This window comes from Lissotriton helveticus, chromosome 1_1, assembly GCF_964261635.1.
Source record: "Lissotriton helveticus chromosome 1_1, aLisHel1.1, whole genome shotgun sequence".
Classification (NCBI taxonomy): domain Eukaryota; kingdom Metazoa; phylum Chordata; class Amphibia; order Caudata; family Salamandridae; genus Lissotriton; species Lissotriton helveticus.
In genome coordinates this window covers 194276572-194295289 of record NC_136057.1, presented here as the reverse complement: position 1 = coordinate 194295289, position 18718 = coordinate 194276572, and the positions used below count along the sequence as shown (strand labels likewise).

Here is an 18718-nt window from a genome sequence, read left to right as displayed (position 1 = left end):
GGCAACCAAGACTGCGGGTGCCAGGCTGTGAAAGGCAGGTGGCGAGGTAACCAGTTCAGCAACAGCGTCATCATCTTTACCCCGACGTTCTTTGTAGAACCATGGGGTCTCCCAGTTGTACGGGACGGCGCTCACCCACTCAGCCCATCCGAGGCGCCTCCACGTTGGCAGCAGGAAGAAGCGTGCCATCAGAAAGCCGACGTGGCTCTCATCTTCTGTCCTCAGGGTGTTCCTCACGCAGTGGCACACGAAGGTCCCTCTCAGGATGGTGGCTATGTCCGGCACTCCTTTGCCTCCCTTGTCGCGGGTCTTGAACATCACTGCCCTCTTTACTCTGTCCATCTTCGAGCTCCAGATGAAGTAGAAGATCATTCTCGTGATGGCCTTGGCCGTTGTGGCCTGCACTGGCCATACTTGAGCGACATTCTGGAGTACTGGCAGGGTCTCGTTCCGCAGGACCAAAGTTTTCCCTTCGATCGTCAGCTTCCGGAGGCTCCAGAGTCCCAGCTTCTGCCTCGTCTTCGCCAGTCTTTCCTCCCAGGTCTTCTCTGCTGCACCTTCTCCGCCGAACCAGACTCCCAGGATCTTCAGGAAGTCCCTCTTGATGGGGAATGGTAGTGGGTCTCGGGGGGGGGGGGGGTCCAGTGTCCGAAGAGCAGGGTTTCTGACTTGGCGCTGTTGATCTTCGCTCCTGATGGCTTTCCAAACTCGATACAAGTCCTTTCCAGTTCTCTTATGGACGGTCCGTCTGCGTGCGCAGAATACTGAGACGTCGTCCATGTACAGAGAGCACTTCACTTCTCCTTTTCCTCCGCTTCCCGGTGCCTTTACTCCTCTGATGTTACTGTTCTGCCAGATGCGTTCCGCGAGAAGTTCTATTACGCAGATGAACAGGAGGGGGGAGAGGGGGCATCCCTGCCTCACCCCTGACAGGACCGGGAAAGGGTTGGTACTCCAGCCATTCACTGTTGCAGTGCTGGAGATGTCACTATACATTGTTTTCACCACGTCGCAGAAGAAGTCCCCAAGGCCCAGCGCTCTGAGTGCCCGGTCCATGAACTCATGGGAAACGCGGTCGAACGCCTTCTCCTGGTCCTGGCTGACCAAGGCCGTCGGGATCTTGCGACCCTTGACATACTCGATCGTGTCCCGGACCAGGGCCAGGCTGTCCGCGATTTGCCGTCCCGGTATACCGCAGGACTGGTCTGGGTGGACTATCTTTGCTACCACTTTCTTTAGGCGGTTGGCCATTACCTTCGCGAGAATATTGTAGTCCATTTTGAGGAGAGAGATGGGCCTCCAGTTCTTGAGGTCTTCTCTCTCTCCCTTCTGCTTGTACAAGAGTGTTATCATGCCCTCTCGCAGGGATTGCGGCATACTGCCCTTGCCCACCATTTCCTCGTAGAGGGTCAGCAAGTCCGGCCCGATCAGGTCCCACAGTTCGACATATAGTTCCACTGGGAGACCGTCGTTCCCGGGTGTCTTGCCTCTCTTGGAGGTTGTGGCGGCCAAGTGCAGTTCTTCCAGGGTGAAAGGCGCGTCTAGGCCTTCTCTCTCTTCCGGACCCAGTGTCTTTGAGATGCCCTCCAGGAAACTGTCCGCCTGGGCTCTCTCCGACGCCTTCGGTGAGTAGAGTTCGCCGTAAAAGTCCGTGACGACTCTCATGACGTCCTCTTTCTCACTTTGGAGGTTGCCCTCCGAGTCCCGAAGTTCCACCAGCGGTGTGTGAGTTGAGTGAATTTTCTTAAAGAAAAACGAGTTGCATTTCTCGCCCTTCTCTAGGTTCTCGGTTCTGGTCCTGAAGATGATTTTCTCGGATTCTTCCCTAACGTGCTCTGCGAGCCCTTTTCGGGTGTCCTCCAGGTCGTCATCCACGTCCCATCCCCTGAGCTCGAGTTCGTACAGTTGCTGCAGTTTGCTCTGCAGCCTCCTGAACGTCCTCTTCTTTTCCCGTACAGCAGCTCTGCTTGCATCCTGGAAGAAGCTCCGGAACCTGACTTTCACCCATTCCCACCACTCGCTGGCGGATTGAAAGAGGCCCTTCATGTCCTTCCACTCTATGTACGCGTCTCTGAGGTTCGCCACTAACTCCTCGTTGTCCAGCAAAGACCAGTTCAGCTTCCACGAACCTGGGCCTGCGGGGAACTTCCCTGTAAGTTCCCCCTCGAAACTGACTGCTCTGTGGTCCGAGAAGTGGACGGCGACCATGGAGCTTCTCCCAGGCTTTACTGTTGGGGAGGTGAGTAGGAGGTCGATCCGTGAACGCACGGATCCGTCCGGCTTGCTCCAGGAATAATTCCTGGCGTTCGGCCCCATGCTCCCGATGACATCCTGGAGGGACGCCTCCTTTATCATCTCCACCAACAGCCTGGACGTCACATCCATTCCTGCAGAGCCTGGCCCACTGCGTCCATCCAACTCTACTATGCAGTTGAAATCACCACCCATCAGAATGGTTCTGGAGGTCACGAGTTGCATCCTGAGCACCCTGAACATCTCGAGTCGCTCATTCTTCTCCGGGGGGGGCATAGACGTTGATGAGCCGAACGGGCTCACCGGCCCACGAGCCGTCCACGACCAGCACTCTGCCGTTGACCTGCTCGGTGACTTTGTCCACGGTGAAATGCCTTCCCCTGATCAGAATGGCCACTCCAGATGATTTGTAATCGTTCCCTCCAGACCAAAAGGATGGCCCGTGCGTCCACTGCCGTTCAAGCTGGCTGTACGACTGGGTGTACGGAATTCCGCATTCCTGCAGAAAGCAGATATCTCGGTTCTGGGTGGCCAGGAAGCGCAACGTGCCGACCCGCCTGACCTGATCCTTCATGCTTCTGACGTTTAGGGTGAGCAATGATATAGCCATTGTCTCTGTGCTATCGGTCAGTGTCTGGTTTCGGTACCTACTGGGGTTGAAGGCCCTGGGTGTCCCTACTGTGCTTGTAGGTTATCCTGTTCCTCCGTTGGCCCCCCTCCACTGAGGCGTCTCCTGTGTATTCGACGAGCTCCTCGTTTTCTACTACCAGGTCCCATTGGTCTGGTACGGCTATGGCCGCCAGGCTGTTGAGTTGGCGGTGGAGGTCCTGGAGGGTTGACTCCTCCTCTTCTTGCTTGTCTCCCTTTTCCTCCTCCATCTCCTCCTCGTCGCTCACTATGACGATGTGGGTGTCGTTTTCTGTTTCGTCATCGGTGCCCGCGTTGTTCACCTTCTTGCTCTTCAGGAAGTCCTCCTTCCCTTGTAGCTTCCTTTTCTGGGGGCCTGTCCGTTGGGTGTTTCCGTCTGGCCCCTCCACGTCTTCCAGTGTCTCCTGCTTGGATTCCGTTGGTGGTGGTTTTTGTGCTGCCGCCATCTGGATCCTTGCGCTGGAGCGTGTTTGCTCTTTGGCTTCTGCGAGTTTTATTGCTTTCTGGCGCAGCGACTGGGATTGTACTGTCACCCATGACTCCTCTATGGGCACCCAGTCCTTGCTGTCTTTCTTCTTTCCCTTTTTGTCTGTTTTCTTGGCCACCGTTGCCTTGGCAGAGTCCTTTTTCTCCTTTCTCTCCTCCTTGGTCTCTGTTACTGGCGCTGGTTCCTTTGCTCCGGTGTCCTCCTCTGGCGGTGCTGGTCCTTGCGGTGCTCCGTCCTTGGGGGGGTTCCGGTTGTTCCTTGGCTGGTGTTTCCTCAGCCGGCGTGGATTCCTTTGTGGGTTCCTTTGGCGGGGCCTTTACTGATCCTCCGTCCTCTGGGTTCCCTTTGGGGGTCCGGGGTTCCTTGGCTGGTGACGTCACAGTAGGTGGTGGTGGTCCTGTGTCCGGTCCTGCTTTGGGTCCCTCTTTGTTGCTCTGGCCTGGTCCTGTGGGGGTTGCTGTTTTTGGATCCTGGCCCTTCTGATCTACCTTCCCGGGTTTCGCTGATGTTTTTCCCGATTGGTCCCTGGCGTCCTTCAGGAGGGTGCTCAGGCTGGCGTTGGCTGTTGGCGAGAGCTTCGGCCTGGTCTGTCTCCATGGTTGGATCCAGGCTGGGCTCACTGCAGCGACCGCTGCGTATGTCTTCGGCAAGTCTGACTTGGGGCATCGGTAGTACGTGTGGCCCATCTCTCCACAGAGGTTGCACTTCCTGATCCCGTTGCATGAGCTTGCGTTGTGTCCGGACTGCTTGCATATCCAGCAGAATTTCACAGGGCAATCCCTGCCGGCATGGCCCGTGCCTTCGCACTTCCTGCAGGTGAAGGGTTGTCCTGGGTACTTGATCCTCCCCATGTCTGATCCTAGGTAGAAGCTGGCCGGTGGGTGTTTCATGCCATCTCTCCCTGCTGGGACTTTGTGGAGGTCCATCTGTGCCTGCCAGGTCGTGTTCCAAATTCCGTTGGGGTCCCTGACCTTGGTGTGCCCTGACAGGATGGTGCCGTACCTTTGGAGGAGCGACGCGATGTCCTTGTCTGGTATGTGGGGGTTGGTCATCTCAACCGTTATCCTCTTCTCTGTGGTTGCTGGCTCCATCCCTGCCGTTACACTGAATTTGCTGTAGGGTGTCTCCTCCTTCTTCCCCTGAAAGAAGTCCCAGTACTTCTTGAAGAGAGCTTGCGTGAAGAAGCTGAGGAGGAAGATCATTCCCGATGCGGATGCCTGGCAACTCAGTATCTCTTCCCCTTGGACCCCTGCTGGTTTGAGGATTGTTTTCACGAATGAAGCTCGCTCCATTCGGGGTCCGGTTTTGTCCTTTATCTCCCACCGCATGAGCTGGGTGTGCCGGTGGGTGATGCTGTACCCATTGAAGGGTTCTGGGGCTGTCCCCTGCCTGGTCCCTGCCTCACCCTTCCCTCCACTCCCTGGTTTGGCTGCCTTGGGGTTTCCAGGGGCACCTGTTTGCCCTCCTGGTGCCTTGGGCCCTGAAGCCTGGGGTACCGGGGTCTTGAGGGTGCCAGCCGTCCCTGCGCTGGTTCCCTCTTCAACGGGTGCCTCCTTACTCGCCGCCTTGCCGCTGTCCCCAGGGGGTAGAGGGTCTGGTTTCTGGGCGTCCAGCTGGGGGATGCCTTCTGTGGTGGCCACTGAGGGTTCAGTGTCCATGTCTTCCATTTGGTTGGTTGGGGGGATCACCTGGTAATTTATGGATTACCGCCGGATTATCTGGTTCACCTTTGGACCGTCCGCCTGGGGTGTCTCCCAGCAAACCTTAGAGGTCTGCAGTGCAAGAAACTCTGACCATTCACTCCCTAGAACTAAGGCAGGGTTATAGGTGTGTCCACCTAAGCATAAATCCCCTTACCAGAGCTCTGGGTGCTGTTCAGGCCTGTGAAGGATGTTAGGAGGTGTTTTAAGCCTCCAGCATTAGTCCACCCAAACGCCAGGAGAGAGAGAGTTAGAAGCGCGCAACGTTACCTGTGCTCTAGGAGCTGGCCGCAGGCCCTTGGGGGTTCTACTTTAAGTTCCTAGTGAACAAACAGGCACCAGCACGCTGGTGTCCCTCCTCCGGCTTAATTAAAAGCGCGTCGGGCCGTCTCGAAAATTTGCATAAATTTGCATAAAGCAAATTTATTCACTTCACAAGTCAAAGTCGTAGTATAATCCAAATCAACTATCAACTGCGCAGAAACCGCGCTGTGAAACTGATAAGAACAGATACTACACTTGATCTTAGCCAAAAGGCCGGGCCCGGGTTGCGCATGCGCATCTCGGACGTGAGAGCGTAGCTGGTAAAAAGGATCTGACACCGGTTAGCGACCTTGCCGTAGGACCAAAAATGATTAGAATGCAAAGTAAATTTTCAGGATGTTAGATTCAGTTAGGAACCACGCTGTATTAGCTACTTGTTAAGGTTAGCCCATCATATCATGTCCGAAATTGATGTAAATCTAATGTTCTGAAATTTGCATTTAATAATCGAGTAAAAGTTTTACTTTATTAAAATTTTTAATTTTGTTTCATATTTTAATAAATACGGCCAGGGGGTCTCAGATCCCCGGACTTCCAAAGAACTATGTGTTGACTTGTTCAATGGTCAGTTATCATTGCCACACGAAGTGCAAATGAACATCAACCACCATAAAAACAACAGTGGCTTATTTCTCATGATATCCCTCATGGTATTACGAAAAATACTGAGGAAAATTACACTGACTTTACAAACATAACTAAAAGTAACAAAAATATAATGCTAACACGTGCACATATAGAATAGATCCTGATTCTCAATGTTAAAATATTTTGCCCATGACAATAACAAATGGACGTGTTTGTGGCGTTGCAGTGGCTTCTGGGTATGCCCATTTTCTCAAAGCAGCTGGTTGTTGTCAGGCAGACTGCCCTCTAGTAAATGTTGATGACACTGCAGCTGCTGCTTAGTGGAGGAGTTCAATTGTTCCCTCCTCACTCACTCTCTCTCATACACACTCTCTCTCTCTCTCACTGTAAAAAAGAAACACTGGCAAAGCCAATGATTTGTAATTTTAGGTGTCATAGTGCTTAATAATTCTTTGGGGGGGAGGAGGGGGAGGGAATGATTACAATATCTCCGGACGAATCAGGAAATACCGATTGTAATGGGGGCGGTGGTGTTTACTTCACTTACAAAATAAGCGCATCAGCGCCTCGTTGGGTGTGTCAAGCGCTATACAAAAAGAATTACAATGCATTAAAAATCCCAGCCAGGCTCAGCTGAGGAGCCCTTGCAGGGAGGGGGGGTAGTATCGGTCCCATACTCGGTCTGATTGGGTCAGATGAGCAGGAACCCACAGGCCGAGCACAGAAGTCAGAGTTGGGGGCTTGGTCAAGGGGCTGCTGCAAGGGGGGTGGGGCACCAATGCCACCATTCCAGGCCAGGATCACACACCCACTTCTTCGCGCTTTATAAACAGTAACAGGATTAAATGGAAGAAATCCTTGTTCACTGCTGAAACCCAAGACTTCATGGAAGTGCAAAAACATAAAGGGCATGGGCTTAGTGGGGGAGAAGAAACTGGACGGGGGGGGGGGATTGAGGGGAAGAAGAAACAGAAATTTGGGAGGGAGGAGGAGATTAACACAGACTGGGGCGGGAGGGAAAAGAAGCAAAATGGACGGGGATATGATAGAAGGCCTGAAAACACGCAGAGTGCTTGCAAAACAAAAATGTTGCTATTAAATTGTGGGGCATATTACCAAGGGGGGCGATAGGCAATTATCGCCGATTTAGCGATAATTCTATCGCCCTATTAGCAAGCAGTCGCTAACTGATGTTAGCGACAGCTTTTAGGCGATAGCGAGCGGTTTGGGGCCCGCTTTGCATGTCAGCGATGTTTATCGCTAATGACATGCAAAGTGGGCGTACCCAACCCGTTAGCGACTGAAAGCAGTCGATAACGTCACTATCGCCTATTAACAAGGCAGGCGTAGCATTGGAAATATTCGCGCTAAGCGCGAATATCTCCAAAAACTAACGCCTGCTCAGACCAGTTCTTAGCCATGTTATCCAATGGGAGGTGGATAACATGGCTAAGAGCATTTTGTCACTAATGCGTGAATATTGCTGTATTCTCAGCGATATTCATGCTATCGCCGGAAAATGTATCGCTTTGGAGATAAGCGTTGCTAATAGCACGTTCTCTCAGCGATATTTTCCGGCGATGCTTAGCGATAAAAAATTCATTGCTAAGCCTAGTTGGCGATAAATATCGCTAATCGTTGGTAATATGCCCCTGAATGCGCTAAAATACCCAAGCCCTGTTCTGTAAGTTAATGTTATAAAAGCAGTGACAAGTGGTGCTGCTTTAAAATTAAGGGGCATATCAGCAACAGACGGCAATAAATATCACAAAGCGCGCTTAGCGCTATTATATTTATTGCCATCTATCGCTGGAATTTATCACTAGGTTGGCGCGTTAACAACAATACGTTACTCCAGTGCAATAATTTTCCAGCAATATCCAGGGAAAAGGACCAACTTTGCTGGAAAACCAGCAATGTTGCACTCAAAACAGCGATAGCCGTGATGATACGACCCTGTGATCGTATTACCATAATCCAACTACCATGTTAGGTATGCCTTAGTCAGGAATTTAACAGACGTTAAATTCCTGCGTTAAGGCATAGTTAACGCGATGATTATTATCGCTAAGGCTCTTTGCTAATATTGCGAAGCTGCCTTAGCGATAATTTCCCATGTAGTTTTCCCCAGCCTACTTTGCATCTCATTAGCGATGTTTATCACTGAGATGCCAGGCGTTGGGAATTCAGCAGCTAACATGCGCTAATGCATGTTAGCGCCTCCTTGTTGATAGGGCATTAAAATGATCGCCGCTTTAGTGGCAAAAAGTGCTGCTAAAGCGGCGATAATGCCCTTGATGATATGCCTCTAAATGCGTTAAAAGACACAAGACCTGTCCTGGGAGTTCAGTTTATAAATGCAGTGCTGAAAGCAGCGGGGGCAGGAGGTGAACAGCCAACAAAGACCAAATGCAGGCAGCCTTTGGTAGATTAATTGAAGAGAGGAGGACAAAAATAAAACCTCACAAAGCCACCAAATCTGCAGTCCCGAAGATGCGAGTGTCACGTAGTGATGTGTGGGGAGAAACAACCAGGTGGAGCACATTAACAATGGGGCGTGGGCTCCAGAGGCCACCAATAAACACTATAGGGCAGATTTACAAGCACCCAGCGCCACCAGTACATCAATTTTTGTGACGCACTGGTGGCGTATTTGAATGCTCCATATTTACAAGTACAGGAAAAGCCACCCTCCGTGGCTTTTCCTGTCCTTCTAAATATGTCCCTTTACACTCAGCATTTTGCATGGAAGCGGCGTTCCATGGGTTTTGCTATGGGTGTTCCCACGCAACACCCATGGAACCAGACACATTTCCAGATTTACGAGGAATCGTAAATCTGGAAATGCTTGTGAAGATGCGCAACGTGGAGAAATGTTTTCTACAGTACGCATTGAAAGAGGAAAATGCCTGTAGTGATTGTTTTTGTGCAGGAAGTTGCTCCTGCACGCACAAAAACAATCTCCCCATTACGCAGGAATCCTTGCACCATGGCGCAAGGGTGTCTGCGCCGGTGCATGGCAGTAGTTTGTGCGCCAGCGCAGGGGGAAGCACAGAGATGCAACATATTCTTGTAAGTATGTTGCATCCCTGTGCTTTGAAAGGGACTGAGTGTTGCGCAGCCAAATGGCTTACCGAATGCACAGAGTCAATTCTCGTAAATCTGCCCTAACAATTCTAAACCAGAAGCTGAGGCAATATTACAAGTAGTGCGCCGAAAGTAACGTATAAGGCCGATCGTGAGATGATCCATGAAACAGGGCCAGTCTCCAGGGCGTGAACAAAACAGCAAAAGGAGGGACAAATGTAACCTAATCACCAACCAAACCAAAGTAATTTCGAAAGGCACATGAAGGAACCAATCACTAGCCATGGGCGTGTTGCTACTCCATAGAGTATACAATGTCGAAAGACAGCGCATGCTCTGCCTCTGCTCCACTTAAAAAGAAATTTGAAAGGGTGCTGTTCCACAGATCATCACTAGGGGTCCTTCATCAAGTCTACCAGGCATGACACTGTATATACCAAGGACGACACTAGGAGCCAGCGGAGTCATATACAGAGTGCTCTGGTCACTACGACCCATATGTATTTAATTATAATAACTATAAATTGCCGGTGAAGCTGCTTGTATGCTGTATAGGAACTTGACTTTTAGTGATATGAGATAGCCTTCCAACATTAGCATATTCCACGAGATGCTTTCCACCAGGGCTTTAATTGGGGAAAAAACTGGGGGTTGCTCTAAAAGGAGCGGGGCAAACCTCAAATGGTTGTGGCCTATCTAAGTAGGGGCGTGGTCTAAATAAAGATGACTAGTGTAGCAGTACCCCCTGTTCTGACAAGCTGTCAGCTCTAGGACTCCTCAGAGGGTCATCAGATTTGGAATTCCCCGCTCAGGCTCGCTCTCTCCCCTCCTTATTACAGCAAGGCTATGTATGGATAATGCCATACACCCTCCCCAGTACCCCAAGACCGGTGTCGTCATCCCGGGAAATGCCAATGCAGACATCTCCCATATAGGGTGGCTTCGTGTGAGGCTGAGTGTTGTAGAAGCACTGCTACCAGAAGGCAACACGGGTTCACAGGGGTGAGTGTTAAAAAAGCTCCAACCCCGTCAAAACATGCCACAGAGTCTTCCTAAAATGCGGCTCACCTGGCATGGCGTCATGGCTGTAAGGACCAGTGTCCCGAATTTTGTAAAACAGGGGACCCCTATAAATTATTACGTTTGCTAATCATAGGGAAAAACTATGGTTTTTAGAGAAAGGACATTCAAGCGAACAAATGTGTATATATCCAGCCCTTAGTTTTGGTTATAGATATTCGACACTCAAAACAGCGACATCTTGTTAACCACAGAAAAAAATAATTTATGTATAACCACACTTGACACAAAATTATTTTTGGGCAATATATACCTCGTTATCTTTATTTTGTTATATTTGTTTTCCTTTTTTCCTTATTTGAAATATTTTTGGTTATTTTTTTCAATTCATTTGTTTTTATAAAAAACTTTTGGTATATTATTCACAGATCAATACATATAAAACAATATACAAACATGTGCAAAATATGTACATCACAAACAGAAAAGAGACAGAAAAAATTGTGTGCTACGAAATATTCAGTCGATGTATAATTGAGATAGGCAAAAGCGGAAGAATGGAACTACGCGCGTTTCGGCCTGTGGCCTTCGTCAGGTGACCGTCATTCGCATTTGACAAGACAAACCATTGTGACACATAAATCTAAAGAGAAAAAACATAAAAGTATATATATAAGTCGCTAACATATTCATACATTTAACTGTAAATAGTATGGCCGCCGGGCAGGAGCTCCTGGTCAGAGCTCCGAGTGCTTGGGGTTCCAATTATGGATTTAATCCCCGTTAGCACCCGCATCTTCGAGGTCACGTACATCAAAGAGTAACTGGAACAAGTAACTGGATGCAAAGCTAGTATTATTACCTGTTGGAGTCCGAGATCGCACGGAGATCGAAGGAGGGCGCCCCTTCTGTGCCGGACCTGTGGTGGTTCCACTGAGGAGCTGCACACCGCTGGACGTCGGAGGAGCTGCCTGTGATCGACTGCTGTGCGGAAGGCTGCTGCCCACTGGCGCTGGATGTTGGTGCAGCTGGAGTCGGGGAGCGCCTGGGGGTCGGAGGGCTCCTGTGCTCGCGCCAGCCAGCCACACAGTGAGTGCGTTGCTGCCTGCAGGAGGGCTCCGGACGGACTGGGGACCCGCCCTTCACCACCGGAGCGGTCCAGAGGGGTTTGAACCGCAGGAGGGCTCCCAGGGCTGCACCGGACGGAGGAGTCTCGCGAGCCATATGCTGCCCATGGGAGGGCTCCTGGCTGCGGTGGGTCTACCTGTTGCTGCAGGAACGGCACCACAGGAATCACGGCGGCATCGGGGGCTGTGAGAGCCCCCCCCCCCACCGCCCGCTCCACGGCAGTGACGCGGGCTGCTACATCGACTGCTGCAACCAGCGGAGATCGGAGGAGCGGAGCCGCCGGCTCCACAGCAGTAAGTTACGGCGGCATTGGAGGGCTGTGAGAGGCAGAGTGCAGGGGGCGATCTAGGAGGGGCGCCGCTGCCCGGAGAGCTGCCGGAGAGGAGCCCTGAGGCAGGCGGGATCAGTGCGGACGGCGGTCAACGGGAGCCTTGCCCTTGCCGCGCCGGGAGCTGGAGGTGACGCCGCCCAGGGGGTGACTGCCTGGGTGAGCCCTGGGGCGGTCGGAGATGCGCAGGGAATGGCTGGATGGGGGGAGACACACATCGGAAGGCACACTGCAGCATTCATTGAGGAGAAGGGGAATGCAGCCCCGAGACTCTGACCGTACACGTTCACTGTTCATCAACATGCCAGCTGTGTACACGGACTAGACCATCGGTGAATAACACTGCTACCAACATCGGCGCACTTGCTAAGCAGAGCTCACATGGAAGGTATTTATTTACCCCACTTGCCTGTAGACATATTTGAGAAACCCCCTTTGTGCAAAATGGCCGGGGTCATAAACCTGTAGTAATAAATCCCCTCCTTTACCTCGGGTGCTCACGAGGCTCTTCAACCTAACTCCCCCACACAAGTCCTCCACTGCAGAGATAAGACTCCCTCCCAGCAAGCCAGGATCTGGGCCTGCTCAAAGAGAAACTTCCCTGTTCTCAAAGCATCACAACAGACAGAGGACTACCGTCTCCTTCTTCCCTATTGGGCGGCCATTTTAGACTGTTTTCCCTCTCTCTTTGGCGGCCATCTTGGACTAGTCATTCCCACTATCTGGCCACTCCCTAAGACCTGGCCTTTTTAGACAGCACACTTTACATAGCTCTGTTTTCATACTCTTGGGTGATTAAGTGCCTGCCTATTTTTGCAATACTTTACCTCTACTTGTACTCTGTACATTTTACTTACATTTACTTTGTGTATTTAAACACTCGTGTGACTAAGTATCTGCCTTTAGTGCAGTATTATACCTCTATTTGTATTTTGTAAAATTTTTTTTTTGTAGCTTGCACACATCTCACTTTTCTACACGGGTAATGTACTGAGCGCTACCTCAAATTTCTCTGGTGAATCACTAGTATCAATATTGCTCATGCAGCCTTTTGGTGACACCGGTATTTGGTTTCAGTATATCAGCAATATTATTTCTTGATTTGAGTACTGTACCTCTCTGTAAGCTGCACCTAGTTCATGTCTATTCTGGATATGCACCGTTTGATACCATTTATATTTTTGTATTCTTGTTTATATCGGTACATTGTGTAAGCTGTACCATCTGCTACCTCATATATCCTTATTCAGTTGTGTACATTGTGTAAGCTGCATCCATTCTCACTGTTTATTTTTGGTTCGCACAGATTGCTACCTCTATATTTTGGCTATTTTTGTTACTCACTAATGTCACTTGTGTAACATGTAACATACTGTCGGCATTGCTCTTTGCACATGTGTATCACTATCATCCATCCTCCCACACCCACCTCTACCGCTACACACACCTATACCGCCATCCCAGCATGGAGTCCTTTGGCAAGCACATATATAAAATCAACTACCCATCCGCACTCACCAAAAAAGCTGCTAAACGCTTTAAACACAACTTCCTGAGGTCCCACCCTGAAACCCCCTTTGTCGACACCTACTTCTCACCGGTCAATGGATCCCTGAACATCGATATCATCTTCCACACCTCTCGCAGAGCTCAATGGAGAAAAACGTTCCTCACCCTACTCACTGTCTCCACCACCAGGAAATCTGCTCATGGCTTAACTCTCTCCATCACACCATCCCAACTCTTCCTAGGCAGAACCACCATTACTATCTACAATAACGGGATTGTCCTAATTCAATCCACAGACAGGAACCTGGAACTACTAGACAACCTGTTCCCCACTTTCAAAGAGAATCTCTCCAACCATCGGACCTCCACTCACATCCCTCCTGTAATACCACCCCAGACTTCACACCCCCCACCGACAAATCTTCTAACCTAGCTCAGCACCAGAACGACAAGCACCTCACCTCTTCCCTCACCACACCAGTCACTCACCCACCTGCTGTAACCACCCCACACTTCGCAATCACAGACTCAAATAACTTCCCATCATACACCAGCCGCCCCCACACTCCCATCCCGGGGACCCCCACTCATAACACTCCCACTCCTCCACTCCCCCCTGACATCACAGACCCCGCCCACAACCCCCCTAACGTAGCGCAGCACCAGAACGACACACATAGCGACAAATCCCACACTCTGTCCCCCCCTCTCTCAGCCCCCTCTCCCACACGCTAACCAACCATGCAGAGCACACCACATCCACTATCTTAACTCCCCCTCCCCACGACAGGACCATCTCCAACGCCAGCTCCCCACCCACTCCCAGCCCTCAATACCCGTCAGTCTCCCCCATCTCCACCATCATACACTCTACTTCCACCTCGCTCTCTCCGCCTGCCACGAACTCCCGCCTCCACGCCTCCAACATCCTCCGTACTTCATCCACTCCCATCGCCCCCTTACCCTCTCTCCTCCCTAACACCAACCCGTACGACGACGACAACACGGAGCCCTGCATGAACACCAACACCAACCCTCCCCCCCACCCGCACGATAAGCCCCAGGTCAGCCACTCACCCATGACTTCCACCCCCAGCACTAATACTTACCCCACACTGGACAAGATTATGTCATCCCTCCTACAACTCAAAGAAGAAATCCACACCATAAAAGAAGACATGCACACCATCAAAGAGCTACTCAGCACACCCCCTAGACTCACCTCACTCACCACCACCCCCCCTCTCAACTTGCTCCCCTCCCGTCCTATCGACGCTCCTAAGCCACGTCCCTCACACTGGACCGCGATCCATGCCCACAATCGCAACAAGCACACCCGCCGCACTCACTGGACCGCGATCCCTGCCCACAATCGCAACGACCGCCCCCGTCGTACATGCAACCCTCTCTCGGACCTCGACACTCTCTCCCTCCTCCGCTCCTACGACCCAGCTCCCCTAAACTTCACAACGGCCTCGCACCTCCCCATTCCCACAATACACTCAAATCCCTGTAGACCCTCCACTCTTAACAACAGAATATCTGTCCCGAATAACCTTAGAGAAGTCCCCCTCTCTCTAGTACCCTCCTCCTCCCCCGACACACCCCGTCTCAAATGCACTCTCCTAAACTGCAGATCGGCTTCTAAACACTCCTCCGCCATCGCTGATCTCATCCTAAAATTGGACCTTGACCTAATCATCCTGACTGAAACCTGGCTAACCGAATCATCTACACCTATAATGGACATTCTGGTCCCCCCTAACTACCACATCATTAGGCTTGACAGGTCTGGCAAGATAGGGGGCGGAATCGCATGCATTTACAGGAACAGCCTTTCTGTTCTGAAAGTCTCCGCGCTGTCCCCACCCATTCCAACTTCCTACGAATACATCTGCCTCGATATCATCAGTGATGGCAAACCGATATGCTCTCTTCATAGCATTTACCACCCTCCCAGAGACCACCTCATCTTCGCCCAACAAATGATGGACTTGATTTCTACCAACGCCGGACGACAGCTCTCCCAAATATACCTGGGTGACTTCAACCTCCATTGGAACGACCTCAATGATGCGGTGGTAAATAGTCTTAAAAGCTTCCTCAGCGCCCTGGACCTCACACAATTATGCAACAGCCCGACCCACGAGAAAGGCTCTATCCTCGACCTTATCATCGCCAAAGAGGACGCTACTCAACTTGAGTCTATTCAACCATGTGACTGGTCAGACCACCATATTGTCACATTCCACATCAATGAAAAAGTCAAACTCAACTCGGTTCAACCCCCCAGACCTAAAGTCTGGAAAAGAGACCTGAAAAAATTCAACCCATCCTCCATACCCCCGAACAGTCGCGACCTCCTACTCCCGCCTAAGGGCGTTACAGATGTCCAATCCCTGACTGACCACTATCTTAACGCCGTGACCTCAATAATTAATGAGGCGGCGCCCATGCAGCTAAAAAGAGTCTCCACTAAAAGCTCCAATCCATGGTACGACGGGAGTCTCAATGAAGATAGACGAGCCATGCGAATGGCAGAGCGCACCTGGAGGGCAGCTCCCTCTGCACTGCACCTGAAAACCCTGAAGAAAAAGAGAAACGCCTACTTCAGGAAAATAAAGCGCTCAAAAGCAAACTTCTTCAGCCTCCAGCTCGACCAAGCAAAAAATCGTCCTAGAAAACTGTTTGAGTTAATCAGAACACAAGCCAAGGAACAACCCCAACCTCTCCGTACTTTGCACGAAGCACCCTCCTGTGAAGACTTCGCCGCTTTCTTTACCCAAAAAACTGACAACATAAAGAAAGATCTCCGCGCTGACGCAAGACTCCACAACACACTCAACTGCATAACACCCACCAAACCTAAAAACAATGCAACATGGTCAACCTTTGAAACCTACTCCGAAGAAGAAATAGGCAAACTGCTCAGCACTTTGAAACCTTCCAATCATCTCACAGATCCCCTCCCTGCTAACGCTGTCAAAGACTTCGCCCACTGCTCCTTCCTCTCTGGACTAAAATCATCAACAGCTCACTCCAAGAAGGAACCATCCCTGACTCCCTCAAAGTTGGACAAGTCACACCTTTGCTAAAGAAACCTACTGCCGACCCATCTGACCTAAACAACTACCGTCCCATTACCAATATACCCACTCTCGCCAAATTACTGGAAAAATGTGCACAACTACAACTGACTAAACACATTGATCTGTTTGATCTCCTCAACCCTCATCAATCAGGCTTCCGAGCAGGACACAGCACTGAAACTGCTATGACTCACATAATTGACGACGCCCTTCAAATCCTAGATCGAGGTGACACCTGCCTCCTCATCCTTCTTGATCTCTCTTCAGCATTTGACACTGTTAAACATGAGAAGTTACTCGATCTTTTGAGCACAAGAATGGGTCTTTCTGGGACTGTTCTCAAGTGGTTCACCTCCTTTTTACACAACAGGTCGCAGAAATTCAAGAGTAACAACCTGATGTCCTCTCCAATACCTGTTTCGTTAGGCGTCCCCCAAGGATCTTCCCTATCACCAACTTTGTTCAACCTAGTTATGGAACCTATCACCACTTTGCTTCAAGCATCCAATGTACTTTTTCACATGTACGCAGATGACACCCAACTATATCTCAAACTACAATCCCCCAATGACATCTTACTACTGAACTCAACGATCAGAAGCACCCAATCCTGGCTTGCTGATAATCATCTCAAACTCAATGCTCTGAAAACAGAATTCCTGCTGATCTCACCTCCAGCAAAGATCTCCACCACGCAAACCTGGCTTAAACAGTTAACTGCACTCAATGTCCAACCCATCATAGTGGACTCAGCGAAATCCCTAGGCATAACTCTCGACTCCAACCTCAACATGCAGCATCATATCAGCAAAGCTACTAAGGGAGCGAACTTCCAAATCAATACCCTGAGGAAATTGAAACCCTTCCTACCAGCCAAAGACTTCCAAACTGCACTACAAGCACTAGTAATCCCACGAATTGAATACGGCAGCACCGCCCTCTGCGGTCTCCCGCTAACCACCACTGCACCCCTAAGAGCCTCTCTAAACGCTGCAGCCAGACTCATCACTGGATCAAAAAAACACTCGCACATCACCCCTGACCTGAAAACACTGGACTGGCTGCCTTTTGAAGCCAGAATACACTTGAAAATCGCCTGCATGACACACAAGGCCCTACATCTGAGCACTCCCGGATACCTCACTCAGAAGCTGTCAATCTCTGGCGGCTCCAGAAACACTAGAGGCACAAACAATCTGCTGCTAAAACCTCGAAGATTCCGGAAGGAAAAAACTTATAAACGCTCTTTCTCAGGAATGGCACCCAGGATCTGGAACTCACTCTCTCCTGAAACCAGGCTCATCTCCTCCATCACACTTTTTAAGAAAGAAGTAAAAGCTATTCTTATGGCCAAATACACTTGACGTATTAGCATGGAGCTGGAAAGACTCTACACAGAACTCTATGACTATGTATTTCACCTGTATGATTATTGCTACTGACTATCTATGTACGTATTCAACTGTAATATTTGTATTATTGATGTGTTGTACTACTTTGATCCCTCACGTACCTACCCTCCCCACCTAATATGTTTAATTCAACTCTCTTGTTGGTATTCCCGGCTTTGTAAAGCGCTCTGATATCTGCAAAGATCTTGTTCGCGCTATATAAAACTTTCAAAATAAAAATAAAATAAAAATCTAAACCAAACGGGGTCTGTGTTCTAAGTCATAGAATTTAGTTTCTTTTAAAAGCAGTTCGGTATTTATGATATTCAAGATTTGATCTAAAAGGATTTTATATTTACCATATTTGTTTTATACATTTTAGCATCTTCATTATAATTCATTATTTATATGTCAGTTCTTCATTGTATACATTGCTACTCAACCATGACATGCTTCCCTATATGTCCCATATTCGCTAATCTCTCAATTTTGGGGATGTGGTTGATTATGCACTGCATCCTCCAAATTTTAAGACACATGTCTTTTATTGATAAAAGCAAAACATAATTCAATATGTGATACGTTTCTTCAACACAAAAAAAGTATGAGATAATAATTAAGTGAAAAAAAGAAGAAAGAAGGGAGAGGAAAAATTAAAAAAGCCATAGAAGCATGATAGGAATTATAGAATACTGATTAGGAAAATAGTGATGGGCGATTTTAACTAAACAGTGAGGGCTTAAACTAAGAGAAAGGGATGTTCTGTATTCTTATATCCTATTTAGGTATCTCATGTTGTTTTGTTTTACGTTGAAAAAATTACTTCAAAATAGAGCTAGGAGTTATAGAGCTAGAGGACTAAACTCGACCAATTCTACCGATATCACAGTTATAATTACTCAAACACACTGTGTATCTTGTACCTTCAAAGATAATATCCAACGTAGGTAGAAATGCTCTCAAAGCACAGTTACCGAACAGTGTTCTCATCAAATATTCAAGCGTGGATGCTGTAACTGCTCTCTGCAATACCTAAGGTGAGGGGCAGTTAGATAGGAAGTGCAGGAATGTCAATGAAGGCTGTATTTGATGGATGTTCAGCTCTAAATAATATCAACTTCCTCACTGGGCAGATAGAAATTTGGTTTAAGTTGGTAATTATTATG

The 18718-nt window shown here is 49.4% G+C and overlaps 1 long non-coding RNA gene and 1 other non-coding gene across 3 annotated transcripts in view; one reads left to right on the top strand and one right to left on the bottom strand.

Annotated features, from left to right (window-relative positions):
- The window catches only part of LOC144784384 (uncharacterized), a 623310-nt gene that overhangs the window by 98317 nt on the left and 506275 nt on the right, over positions 1–18718 (top strand). The gene's annotated exons all lie outside the window — the stretch shown is intronic.
- On the bottom strand, positions 5448–5638 carry LOC144780037 (U2 spliceosomal RNA). Its single transcript, XR_013600719.1, has one exon. It is a non-coding gene; the product is annotated as a U2 spliceosomal RNA (small nuclear RNA).